This window comes from Xyrauchen texanus, chromosome 45 (assembly GCF_025860055.1).
Source record: "Xyrauchen texanus isolate HMW12.3.18 chromosome 45, RBS_HiC_50CHRs, whole genome shotgun sequence".
Classification (NCBI taxonomy): domain Eukaryota; kingdom Metazoa; phylum Chordata; class Actinopteri; order Cypriniformes; family Catostomidae; genus Xyrauchen; species Xyrauchen texanus.
Window position 1 is genome coordinate 11,845,887 of NC_068320.1, and position 14,799 is coordinate 11,860,685.

General features: G+C 36.4%; 1 pseudogene; it reads left to right on the plus strand.

Annotated features, from left to right (window-relative positions):
* The window catches only part of LOC127637764 (staphylococcal nuclease domain-containing protein 1-like), a 265,638-nt pseudogene that overhangs the window by 43,084 nt on the left and 207,755 nt on the right, over nt 1-14,799 (plus strand).

A 14,799-nucleotide genomic window follows, 5' to 3' on the forward strand; every position in this document is an offset into this window, starting at 1 on the left:
TTGGAGCCTTGGACACAAAGAACAACACTTATGTTGTTTGTATCTCTTTCCCTCATCTCTGTATCCCTCCCTCTTCTTTTCTTGCTCTGTTTCTCCATGCATCACTGTTGTTCGTCACTGCTGATTTATTTAAGAGGTCATTATAATTTAAGACTTAAAGGCTGGTTATTTTTGTAAATGTATCTTATGCTGCTGTATGAGTTGATATTGCTCGTTGCGACTCCCTTGACTGATGCTGCAGGTCATATTACTCCATTCTGGCTGTCGTGCGAGACTTATGCACTCTTACGAGAGGCTGAAAGTTTTTGACCCCAGCTATATTCTTGCTATCCGCCAGTGTTAATCTTTACTCCGAAATTGCCATGTTATTATTATCTGCGTCATTTCAGGTTCACATTTAATTTTCGAACCATTCCCAAACCCGTTCTTCCATGGAACACAAAAGGAGATGTTTGTCAGTCACCATTCACTTTGATTATATGGAAAAAAAGATGCAGTAAAAGTGAGTGGTGACTGAGACTAACATTCTGCCTAACATCTCCTTTTGTGTTCCACGGAACAAAGAAAATCATACTTTGAGTTTAGAACAACATGAGGATGAGTAAACAATGACAATTTTCATATTTGGCTGAACTGTTCCTTTAAGCAGTCTCTGTTGAGGATGTGATTGGTTGTTCCCCTGATGAAGGAGCTCCTTTGAGGTCTGAACCCTCAGGCCTGGCGGTGGTGAGAGCTCTTCAGTCTCTTTCTGCTTTAGAGTCACATCCAACCCTTGGGCCATTTATCACCTACAGATAATGAGACTGGCTAATGTGAAAAAGAGAGGGAGACAGGAATAAAAATGTGATTGGTGTGTTTATGCATGATACAAAGACATATTTTCCCATAAGAGAAAGAGAATGAAAAGGTGTGAGTGTGCTTTGAAGAGACAGAGATTAAAGTTCAGGAGCCAATGTTGGACCGGTGCACGCTTTCTAAATTGAAGTGCCAAACACAGTCCTGTTCTCCCTGACAATCTACTCTTTAAAGAATACAGAACATAATCTCAAGGGGAAAACAAATAAACCCTCTCTTAAAGTAACGGTTTGCCAAAAAAAATGAAAATTGTCATCATTTTATTTACTCACCCTCATGTTGTTTTAAACCCTTTTCTTTAGGTTGTTCAGGGCTTTTTAATAATGTGGACTAGGACTATAAAGCTCCATACAACTTGTGCTATATTCCAAGTTTTCTGAAGTCATACGATAACTTTGTGTCAGGAACAGACCGAAAAATTCTCTAATCTCTTTGTACTCTCATTCAATTCAAATAAATCATAGCGATTAACAGTCTTTTCATTTATATTGAAAATATTTTCAATATTAAGCACAAGTTGTATAGACTACATGATATGGTGCTTATTTGGTCACTTACCGAGCTTGATGGCTACAGTCCTCATTATGAAAAGGTTTGCAGTTTTTCTTCCTTATGAATAAAATCATATGGGTTTTGAAAAACATGAGGGTGATTAAATGAAAACCAGTGTTCATTTTTACAGTTGTTTTTATTTTATTCATAATTTTTGTCTTTTGGTCCTTTAAATTTAGTAAAATTTTGTCATGTCATTCACAATGTTTTTTCAACTTTACTTAAATAACATATATTTTACAAATGAGTAGCTTTTAATTAATTAGCTAGTAGTTAAAATAGGGTAAAATATTTTTTTTTAATCAGTATCAGCCACAGTGAGCTGTGAAATATCGGTTGTTGGCCCAAAAATTAAATATTCAGATTTACAAGTTTAATAATGCCTCAAACTTATTAAAGAGAGAATTTATGATACTGTGAATTCTTATGCTTATTCTGTCTTTTAGACCATTTAGGATTTTGCTTTACATGTAGCATGTAGAAAAGACATAGTCATATCTTCAGCTGCTTATTCTAACTAGCATGCAACTTAAGGGATAGTTCACCCCAAAATTCAAATTTTCTCATTATTTACTTACCTTAAAGCCACCCCAGATGTGTATGATTCCCTTCTTCAGCAGAACTGAAGTGAAGATTTTTAGAAGTACATTTCAGCTGTTTTTGTCCATACAATGCAAGTAAATAGGTGCCATTACACTGCTGGCTGTTTGATGGTCCAAAAGGCATGTTTAGGCAGCATAAAAGTAATCCACTTAACTCCAGTCATTAAATGAATGTCTTCTGAAGCAAACCGAAAAGGCTTTTGTAAAACAATTCGATAATTAAAACGTTTTATCTTTAAATCGTTGTTTCCTGACAGTGCTGGAATGCTTTTTGAAATGACCTAACTCTCACATGTCTTTCGTTCCTCTGTTGTATTCAAAGCGCGCACTTCCGACTTCACGTGTGAATGCACCATTGCGCTTACGTCACTGATGCGTCGACTGCTGGCAGAAAACAATTCTGTAATGTTAATACAGTTTTTATTGTCAATTTATTTTTTCACACAAACAGTCAGATTTGCTTCTGAAGACATTCATTGATTGACTGGAGTCGTATGGATTACTTTTATGCTGCCTAAATATGCCTTTTGGACCATCAAATAGCCAGCAGACAGATGTGTATGTATTGTATGGACAAAAAGAGCTGAAATGTACTTCTAAAAATCTTCACTTCGGTTCTGCTGAAGAAGGAAATTCATACTGGGATGGTTTAAAGTAAATCATGAGAGGATTTTCAATTTTGGGTGAACTAATCCTTTAAATTATACTTGTGCATTCACTTCAGTGTGCTGATGTAAGTTTTAAGTTTATGTTGTCAATATAGCTGATTACTCTCATATACAGTGTGTGTGTATTTGTGTGTGTATATATATATATATATATATATATATATATATATATATATTAGGGCTGTCAATCTATTAAAATTTTTAATAGAATTAATTACATGGTGTCCCGATTCATTAATCTCATATACAAATATTTGCTGAGGAAGCCCCTCATATAACAATAATTAAAAATATAATGATTAAATAATTATATATAGTTATCTTAAAATATTAAAACAATTATATATATATCCATCAAGTGGTTTTGAATACAAGAACGTAACGCATGTTTGTGTTGTGTGTCTGCTGGATGGTTGTTTTCTTCACTGTATAAACTGCATGTTGCCATACAGCTGAAGTTTCACTTACTGCCCTCTGGAGTAAACAGGTGGTACTACAAGCTTGCATTTCTAAGGAATCTTCCTTATTATGGTCCGGGAGTGTTAATTGTGTTAATTTGTTTAATTCGTGATTTTTAATAAAATTAATCGCACTGAATTAACGTGTTAAATCAACAGCCCTAAAATAAATATATATATATATATATATATATATATATATATATATATATATATATATATATATATATATATATATATGTGTGTGTGTGTGTGTGTGTATATGTGTGTATATATATATATAATATGTGTGTGTGTGTATATATATATACACTGTATATATACTATATGTACATATATTAACAATATATATTGTTAAAGTCTTATTATTTGTTTCTTGTCATGTTTTTTCATCAACAGTTTTAATTATCACCATAATGCATCTTTTCCCCCTCATGATCGTTAGCGTTGACAAAGTCAAATAGACCTTCATCAATGAACAAAATGAACAGTGATAATGATGGAATTTAATTTTCCGGAAGAATACTGGAATAAGTTCAGTTTGTCTTCTTTCTTTGATGTAACGACCAACGATTGCTTTGCTTATTGTACCAGACTGCAGGGTGTACAGGTCTTGTTATGTCCAGTTAATCTGTGCAGGAGGAAGCTGTTCTTGCATTTACTGCATGCAGCCAAACTGTCATTTTTAACACCCAGTTACAGGCAAACATCGACATGTTAGACAGTTGCTGAAATCCTAATTTCTCCTTTCACGGTTCAGTCACCAGCCTGCCATGTCTTTGCAGAACACGCCTGATTTGCCCAATACAATGACAAGGATCTCTACAATCGACACAGAGCTTTGTGTTTTCACAGATTTTGATTTTTAACTAAGTTGGAAGTGTCCATTAGACATAATGGAACAGAAATATTGATCTTGTTAATTTTTTAAAACTCAAGGTTCATTTGTTTCTTGCCGTAGATATTTATAGGCTGACTGAATATGGGTTATCCTCTTTCACCGTCAGGGGTTTCTGGCTGTATTATATTCCATCGGCACAGCTCTTTAGCCGCCCTGAAAGCCCCTCCATCAGAAGAGGACTTTCAGTGCATTCAATGCAACGTTTCAATGCACTGATATGATTCACAGAAGTGTGTGGTAGATATGATTTTATTCTGTTCCAAATATCAGAGCATGTGGGCGTAGCTAATGTGGGTTTAATGAGATATTTGCAGCATAGATAAACGTTTGCTGGAATTAAAGCTTGAGGATTTCAAATCGCTTCGTGATTTATGCTTTTCCAGTCAATATGCTTTTATTTGCCATTATTTTGAATATCAAGTTCGTAGGGTTAACAATCAGATCTCTCCAAACTCATCCACAAGCGACATCTCACCCTGATTTCTGTTGCTAGTCTCTCTCTCTTTTTTTATTTCTGGTTTCCATTGTGTTTTCCCTCAAGCCTTACATCCCTGAGCATCAGTGCTTGGAATAAACCAAACCCAGTGTTAGGGTTGTTACAATACCAACATTTCCATAGTTGATACCAACATCTTTGCTGTTTTTTTTATACTAATTGCTAACAAAGATTACTTTCAGTATCGACTTCGTGGCAAGTACCATTACTTTTGTCGTTCCTGCCCAGAGTCTTCCATGATGTTCTATTTCTAATGTAGCAGTGTTGTGAGATGGTGGAGTCTCACGCCTGATAGAGATCGAGACACTGCCGTAGATTTGTGGGGAAAAGACCAATATGAGATTTTTAGAAAAAATGGAAAAAGAGGATTGAAATTAAAAAAGGTTTGGAAGGAGGAGGAAAACAGGAAGCTTAGCAGTAAAGAGCTCCATTTAAGAAGGAAGTAACATGAGGCAGTAACTTGAGGCTGCTTCCCAATTCCTGTACTTTTATAGTATGTACTGAATTTGTTGAAGTAAATTCTCAACAGTCAATGAAGTGTGTTCTGTTGGTTACAGCTGTGTATTGTAAGTATGGACATACTTTATCCACCATATTGATATTTGTCTTTTGACCTATGTCAAAGAATTGTGTTTTTGACCTTCAAGTCAGAAACTTACTTGTTCTTTGACATTATGTGACTGCAAAGTGCACTTTGCATAATCAGACATCTTATTCGTGTGACATACTACTTTTTGCGTACTGAGTAGCAGGGGAGTGCACACATATTTGAATGCAGACTTGGAGTCTCCAAAGAAGAGATTCAGTTTTGTGCATGTTTGAGACAAAAGGATGTTTTTCAATTGTTATGTGATATTGACTTCTCTGCATCTTTCGTTTTCTATTCTCTCTCTAGGAGAAGAACAAGGGCAAAGATAAGCGCTTTCGTCCACTCTACGACATTCCTTACATGTTTGAGGCACGCGAATTCTTGCGAAAGAAGCTCATTGGGAAGAGGTGAGAGATTATCTAATATTTTTGTTGTGTACTTTTTTTTTTTTTTGTCAACTATTTATGACATGAGAAAATGTGTACACAAAATAACCTGTTTGCACACAAAACACATGAAATAATGGACTGAAACTGACTAGAAATGCAGCAAAAATAAACACAAACCATTTTACTTCCTAGTAAAACAGAATATTCAATTAGAATAAATTAGGGTGGGACTTGGGATTGGTTTGTTAACTGTGGGGAATTGTTTGGATCTGAAAAAGCAGTTTCTATATGACAAGAAATAAGAGTGCTTGGTGACTTGTTTCAGAGATTTAAAGTTATTACATGTTTAAGAAAGGACATGTGTTAATGAATAGGGTTGTGTTGACTCACAGTACTGTAAGTATAAAAGGTTTACATCTCTGCCACTTATAAAACAAAATACTACGATCATAATTAATTTTTCTAAGGCCAGCAGGGTATAAACTGTGTGGGAAGTTCTGAAAATTGTTGTTGTAGTCATGTTGGGACTCATTAAAGTATAATGTACAACCTGCTGTCAGTTGTAAAGCTACGGTTTGGTGTGTGTTGAAGATCTTTCTAACCCAAACCATTCATTAGTAATATGCAAAATAATGGAAAACCCAGTTTGCAAGGGCCATTTGATTTACCACCATGGAAATCTGACAACACACATGTTTTCTCATAAATGTATGAAAGGCACATGGATTACTAGTGGTTTTATATTATCCTTGTATGTATGTATGCAAGGCAGCATCTTGAAACTGATATTTTGTTGCTGCTGTTTTCAATGGAGGCCGTGTTCACTGACCTGGAATCATTTGAATATTTTGGACACAATAGTCTGAAAACGAAAGAGTTTAATCTAAGATCAGTTTTTCGTGAGGCATTTCCTGTTTGCACTCAGAGTAGTTTGATTTATACAATGCGCTGCATGGTACGATGCCTGTTTGAATTTGATTGCAAATCGTGTGGCAATGTTTGGATTTATTCAGCTCAAAAATATACGAGAGAAGCATTTGGCATGCAATCACCTTAAGGGTTCACTTTTGACTCATTAAATTTCACAGAACTACCTCAACTCACTTAAATTTAATAGAGTTTCTCAAAGTCAAAGACGACATCTTAGCATTTGTATTAATATAAAAAAAATCTCTTACAGAAGGTGCTTTTGGATGAATTTCTTCAAGGATGGAAGATTGGGTTGGATTACATTTTTGTTATTGTAAACCGATATTGATTGACCTCTCTTAATATTGGGGCAGACTTTCCCCCATCAATGTCTTTGCTGGTTACGACCCTTAATTTCTCTTACATTTACCCAGTTTTCACAAATGAAACACAGCAATCATTTAGAGGCTGTTTTCAGATTCTTCTTCTTGTTGTTGCTAGGACACAATGTCGTGTGAGGCCTTGGACTGAGGCAAGCCACATTTTAGCATCTCCCCTGCAGCCCTAGCAAGAGCTGTGGCCATTTTTTATATTTTCCAACTTTTTTAAAAGAGGAATAAAATCTGTGCAGTTACTGAAGTTCATAACTCACAAATGCTTCCGTGGTAAAGAACTGATTATTGTTTTGTTCTTGTTGGTGCTGTGGAACAGTACAAATCTAATGGGTCATAACTTTCACTAAGACTGAAGGTGAGATTTTATGTAGAGATATTTATCAATATGATTTACTAGTATTTTAAGACATAACTCCCTCTCTACAAGCTGTCTTACAGCAGGCCACAGGTTAAGTTGTACCTGACTCTCATTTCCAGAGTATTTACAGGCATTTGGATTAAAGCAGCATCTTGCTTGGACTCTACTTCATTTGCTGCCACTTTCGTCCATTTGGATTTGATGAGGTTGAAGCCATCTTCCATCACCCTGGTATTAGGATGCAGTCTGTTTGACATGGCTGTAGTAATCTAAAAGAGGCCCTTAAATATAGGTTGCAGGTCAATTCTCCTAGATATCATGTGTTATTGGGATTAATTGCAAGATCAGCAAGAGTGTGGTTCCTGATGGAATGACTCTGAGCTGGATTTTTAGTGATTAAAAAACAAATATACAAAATACAACGTGGACAGTATAGTCTAATTCCCGAACGAATGACCTCATGAACTGGTTCTTTTTATTGAATCAAAAACATACTGTACAGTGTAGTCCATTAGCAGAATGAACAATTTTATTAAAACATTCTGTACTTCCAGTGTAATCTGATTTCTGAATGAAAGACCCTTATGAGCTGGCTCTTTTTTGGGAATCAAAAACATACAGCGTGGACAGTGTAGTTTGATTCATGAACACATTACTCTTATGAGCTGGTTCTTTTTACTTTATCTAAAACAGTGATTCCTAACTGGGGGAACGCGTACCCCAGGGGGTATGTAAGCATTGACATTTTTTTTTTATAATGTTGAACCTAGTAGTGTTGTCACGGTACCAAAATTTCAGTAGTCGGTACCAGTACCAGTGAAATTTCACGGTACTCGATACCATTTTCGGTACCAAAGCAAAACACAAAAACAGGTTTCTGAATAACACTCTTTTAATAACAAAGTCTACAAAACATTAGCAGCAGAACTAAGAACAGAAATATGCCATTGAGCAACACTTTAATTTAAATATATAATTTTTAATTATAACAAAACTGAACAATGTATGCTTAAAGTATTTTTGAACACTTATATAAGATTTGCTTCAACCTTTGCAACTTTTAATTTGTTTTTACCAAGTACTAAAAAACAAAACCTAAATAAACAAGCATACAATAGAATGAATAAAAAACTATTTCCAAACTAATGTGCAAAGTGCTCTCTTATTAATAAAGCTGCATTTTGCCATTTTTCTTCATGATAAGAAATGCATATGGACATATATTTAGATATATCATATTATGATTAAAGTCGCGAGCAATCACGTTCTAATCGAGCTGCATTAAGTGTGCGCGCACGTATATATATATATATGTGTGTGTGTGTGTGTGTATATGTGTGTGTGTGTGTGTATATGTTTGTATGTGTTATATAGTTAGGACAAATTGGTTCATAACAATTGCATTACTTTTTTCCCAATTTTTCATCCTCAAAAGTACTAAAAGAGTTGTACATGAAACCGTTAAGGAGGAATCGGATCTGGAATCTCTACATTTCTTAGCCAAGATTCCAATCCCTGGTTGCATCTCTAGAAGGATGGGGAATGGAGGAAGACGGGGAGTGTAGCATCCATTTCAGATGGAGTTCCCTCCTTTTGAGAGGATGGAAATAATGAGTGGCGTTTACCAGCAGTGAGTAATGAAGGTTAATCTGTGGAGAAGTGCGTTTCCTCCTCTCACCCTCTTTATATTGAAACCGAACTTCCCGGTGGCAATCCAAAGCTAGATTTGGCTAACTTTCTAAGTAGCGCCTCTGTAGAGGGTCTCTGCCTCAGCAAAAAAGTCAAATGAAAATGTTGCATTAATCCACTTATCAGGAAAGCACACGTTTGGATAATCCTGTCTGCTCAAAGTGTCTCCTGTTATGTGGGTGTGAGTATTAATGTGTGTGAGGTGTGAACAAGAGCCAGGGAATGAGCAGAATGTCAGCATCAAATGTTTGATGTCTGTGTTTGTGCAGGTATATACCAGAAGTGAGACTTTATTTGTTTATTCATTTGTATGGAAGAGAGCGTGCATAGTTTTCACAAGTTGCTGAAAATGCACTGTGACCCTGATGCATGCTCGCCCACCGCCGTGGCTGAGCTTGTAGAATCATCCATCTTTTTCCTTCATTTCTGCTTTTGCTTCGGAGGGAATTACAGATGATTCGAGTAGCTCACTTTTAATCCATGAAATACCAAAATGTACATATTACCAAGATTCTTGGCTACACCTTCCCTTACCGCATTAGACTCAAAGGGACTTAGACATGCTCAGCAAAACTTGCTCTGGCATGGATTTGAAAGATGCATGCACTCACTGTACATGCACTTCAGGCTGATTACATCACTTCAGGCTTTCTGTATTTCCCAAGACTTTTCAGTGGACCTGTCTCTGCTTTTGAAAGGTGCTTTTCTATAGAGCGCAACAGTTGGGTTCCGAAAATAAAAATTCTTCATAGGCGACAATAGACATTTAAAGACACACCAACTATAAGCTTCAAGGTTGTTAATCAATGGTATATGCTTCTGTTCAAGCCATCAGTCTGCATTATTTTAACTTAATTTAAACAAAACTAAAAAAGCATGTTTAATAGCAGAATTCCTGGTAAAGAACTATTCTACCCATTATCCTAAAGATAAAATATTCATAAAAAAGAGAATCACAGCCCTGCCCACTTCCACGAGTTAACACTCTCAAAACTGTATGTCTGAATATACATATTGTTTCTATAATTTATCAATAACCTATCATTTTATATTTTCAGTCGTTTTTAAATTACGTCATTTGCAATGCTTCGTGGGATTGTAGTTTATGCCCTCATAAAAAGACGTCAAGTTCACAGTCTTGTACCTTTGCAGTTTGTTAGATTATTTTTGTCAGGTTTACTCAAATCAAAGTCTGTAATGTTGCGAATCAACTCGGAGCTGGTAGGTTTGGTGCAAGTCTTAGAACTCTTAATGAAGAATCTTGTGAATTCTCTTTGGAAAAAATCTGTGAGGGAAAATTCTTCCGGAACAAAGACTGCTGGAATTGTGGGCAAACACTGTTGCGCTCTACTAATACCATTTCTGTCTTCATCATCGTCCTTCTGGTTCAGAGTCCTGTCTGAGTTTCTCACAACCCCACCATTGCTGTTATCCCTCCATCAGAACTTTCTTATTCAGACATGACTCTTAAAGCCCATTTAATCTGTCATCTGCTTCCCAAATGGCCCCTCTCTCTCTGTTTCTTGCTCTTTCATTTTCTCTTCCTTCATTAGCGCTTTTGCTTCTCTGAAGGAGAGGGAATTGTTGGCGTTTTGTGTTTCTTGAGAAGGGCGTGTTGTTCACCCAAGCTCATTACTCCTGCCCAATCGTGCAGAGCTGTCTTTGCCTTTCATGGAGAAAACAAGAGATAGAGGAAAGAGTGTAATAATGCTCTCATTTTGTGTTTTATTTGTTGATGAAGCACTAAACTCCTGGGGTAAGAAAATGAGTGTCCACAGGATACCCCCACCTAATGAACTTCCATTTACGTCCATTAGACTGGGTTACATTCTCATTTTGAGGCAAATGAATCGAAGGAATAAATGGAATTAATTAAGAAGTGTAGACTTTTTAACTTCATTTAGAGCTTTTCCTTACTGCATGGTACTTTCTAACATATTTGAGAACTTTTTCACTGTCTAAGGTGCCTTTTATACTTGGCTTGTTTGCCTGGTTTGCACCCCTTTCCCCCTACATTTACAGGTCTGTATTCACATAATGATATGTGGCTCTGAATCGTAGTTTATTTCTGTTGTCAACCAGAATATATGGACTCTGTTGCAGGGTACGATTCCTTGGTATTTGTCAATTTTCAGAAAAACAGCTGTACTAAAAGCTCTTGTGCTGGGATCTTCAGTTCTCTGTTTCATCCCTGAATTGAACTGAATAGTGTTTTTACCACCCCCATTATTGCATTATCTAGGTTTGGTCCATATTCAGTCGGACTAAAGAGTTTACATGACATTTAATTTCATAAAGATTAATTATTGTATTAGTCTGGCCAAAATCGAACTTATAAAGTACATGTAAAGGTACTGGCTGAATTTGATTAAAGTTTTCCTGAGCATGTAGTTCAATTTTGTGCTTCTGGAAGGGGACATCCAAATACGAGGGAAGTGATTTGACCCATGACTGTTAGCTGTGCCTCATTTTTTAAAGGAGTAGTTCATCCAAATATTCTCTCATCATTTACTCAGCCTCATGCTATCCCAGATGTGTATGACTTTCGTTCTTCTGTTGAACACAAACAAAGATTTTTAGAAGAAAAATGTGAAAGTGGGGATTGATTGTAAAAAAGGACTTAAATATTGATCTGTTTCTCACCCAAACCTATATCCCTTCGAAGACATTGATTTAACCACTGGAGTCTTATGGATTACTTTTACACTGCCTTAATGTGATTTTTGGAGATTTTTTTGGTGACCATTCACTTGCATTGTGAGGACCTACAGAGCTGAGCTATTCTTCTAAAAATCTTAGATTGTGTTCAGCAGAAGAAAGAAATTCATACACATCTGGGATGGCATGAGGGTGAGGAAATGAGAGAATTTTCATTTTTGGTTGAACTATCCCTTCAAGGTAACTTTACACATGTGTGCCCATGTTGTTCCATCTATAACGAGACACAATCTATCCATGTACACCCAGAGGACAGTAAGACAGTGTGGCAGTTGGTTCAGGTGAAATCTGTGTCCTTGCACAGTCCCAATGCCGTCCAGATTAGTGATTGATCTTCCCCTCTCTGGGTGACAAGGCAGATGGGAGATTCGGCTTGCTATTTCAGATTAGCTTCTAACCCTCTGTTTGCTCTAGACTGATTGAAAGTGATTGGCTAGATCACAGTCTCTCTCTATTTGGGAAAAGCTCCTATCTCTGAATATCTCAACACTGCCTCTTTATTTGCTTTAAGCTAACAAGAACACACCGAATGTGATGCCCCCTCTGAGATGATCCATTGACCTCGAAGAGAGTTTGACACAAATGGAGTCAATTTCTTAACCTGGAGCATTTTGGTGCTCCTTGTTTTTTCTAAAGTGAAATAATAAGGTTTAGGTATCCTCTTCCCTTCCACTTGCCTTCGTTACCTTAAATGAAGTAGTTAACGGTCCCCGCCTCTCTCTTGCTATGTGATAAACAGTTTCCATGTTTGGTCTCGGTTGCTCTGGGGAGATCTATGGTCTAGCCTGACATGATTCACACTGACTCCGGGTGACCTTGGAAAGTAGCCCACAGTCACACTTGTACACACGTGCACACACAAAACCCTCGCTAGATGCCCAAACACATTTGTTCCACTGAAAGGCCTGTGATCCATTGGTTTAATTTTTTTTTTTTTTTTGTCTAATGCCAGTAATCTCTCTTCATAGCCAGCTTTTCGCTTGATTTGCAAGCCTGTACAAAGATATCAAATTCAGAGTTTGATGCATTGCTCTTTCTTGGTATAATTCTGTAAGGTTTAATCCACCATAATAAAACAGTGCAATTCTTCATGTCCTCGTGTGGCTTCAGTAGTCAATTATCTCCATAGCCAAACCCCTGACAGGGTTATAGTGTGTATGTGTATAGGCCAAGAATTCTGGCCCTACATCATCTCTTATGTGACCAGTGATTTAACAATTTCATTTTTTGTCTTTGCAGGTTAATATCACAGCCACAGTAGATGGCTTGACATTTATTTACACTTTAAATTACAGACATAAAATGACCAGTGTGCTTCGGTGTTATTTATTGTAAGCTGACAAAACCGTTTATAATTTATTATAATTTGTTACGAGCAATTATGAGAATTTAATTATGAGAATGTTTTGTTGCTGTTAACTGCATTAGTGAAATAAAATGAGTGACTGGATCAGATAGTTTTTGTGTTTCCTTCTCCCCTCACTCTGCTGCTGACCACGCCCACTTTCCCTGGTATTTTTTGAAACCGTTGTGATAACTCAACTGTGCTGAAACAAAGGGGTTTCATGACCCTATGACATTTTTTTACTTTGTCTCGCAGCTAACATTTTATGTATTCTAAATACACCGTTTAATATCATTTTCACACTTTTACCATAATTTGGCAAAATTGATTGGAAATGACACCCAATAAAAAATATTGTGCTCCCAAGCAGGGGCGACAATTTCATCAAAATTTTGGGGGGGACAATAAACAACAATTCTCAAGAGCAATTTTTGAAGGGGACACCAATGTTGTTTTGGTTGTTGCCCCGTTTGTATTTGTATTATTTTATTTCTTAAACAATTATTTTAAGAATATATCATTATATTATTTACAATACACATATTTTAATGATATTTTGGGGGGGACCTGACTCCCCCGACCCCCCCCCGCGATTTCGCCTATGCTCCCAAGTGACATTAAACTAGATTTTTGTTTGTTTCTTTAAACATCATATTAGAGGGTGTAAATATTTGAACTGACTTTGATTCTACTACGATTCTTAATCTGAAATTTGGTCCAAATTTGATTGTTTTAAAAAGATTCATTTCTTTTCAAAAATATGAGAATTTTATTTGTTTTTTACTGAAAATAAAAAGTGTATACTGTATATTGCAATTGGGGAAGAAACGCTCTCATCTATCTATACAAAGAAAGTGTATGTGTACTAGTGGCTGTTAAGAACCAACAAATGATCAAGATCAAAAAATATCATAAAGGTAATTCATATTACTTCATTACATGTCTTCTGAAGCCATATGATAGCTTTATGTGAGGAACAGACAGAAATGTCATTTATTCACTGAAAATCTTTCTCTACAGCTGTGGTGACCATTCTGTTACAGTATATCTAAAAGCGCAGCTTGGCCATTTTGATGAACGTCTCCTTTTCTGTTTCTTGGAAGTCATTATCAAAACGCTTTGAAAGTTAAAAAGTTTGGGTGAACTATCCCTTTAAATACCATTTAATCATATGCTTCAACATTATTACTCTACCTATGTGGATTGAATCTTTTCTTTTTTTCACTCATTATGTGCATGCGGGATCTAACACACCGTCCCTTGGTAGTGCAAGTTAGGCCAAGGCACACAAGTGTGGGGTTGTTCTGTGCTCGGGGCTGTGATTACCCAAGCGTGCCCTAGTCCTTGGCGTACAGTATTGTGTGAGTATAGATGTTCACACTGCCTAAGGGCTCAGCTGTTTTGCCATGTCTTACAACACACTTAACTCCTCACTGATCGGGAATTCTGCCTGATGCAACGGAGTGTTACTTTTCACTTAACATTTGATTTTGGAATATGGTGGTGCTTAAGTAGGAGGTGTAATGTTTGTCATTGCTTGCGATCTTCATATGTATCATTTTTCCAGTTTGCAGGTATTTTGGGTTGTTTGGTATCTTGTGCATTGATATCTTATTTTTCAGTGAATTGTTCCTTTGAGTCCACTCTTTTCAATTAATTAGGCAAAAAGGTTCACAAATTGGTCCAAATGATTATTTTGTAAATCGGTCTGAATAAACATTTTCTCAGACATCTGTATCTAGTCATCACAAGATGCTTGCCGACGCTATTTGATTTGATTTTTTTAAAGCAGTCCCACTTGTTTTCATCAATGGTGGTTCATTTTCGAAAATTGGGTAAGATGGTGTATGCAATCTGCAAAGCGTGCTGAAGTCC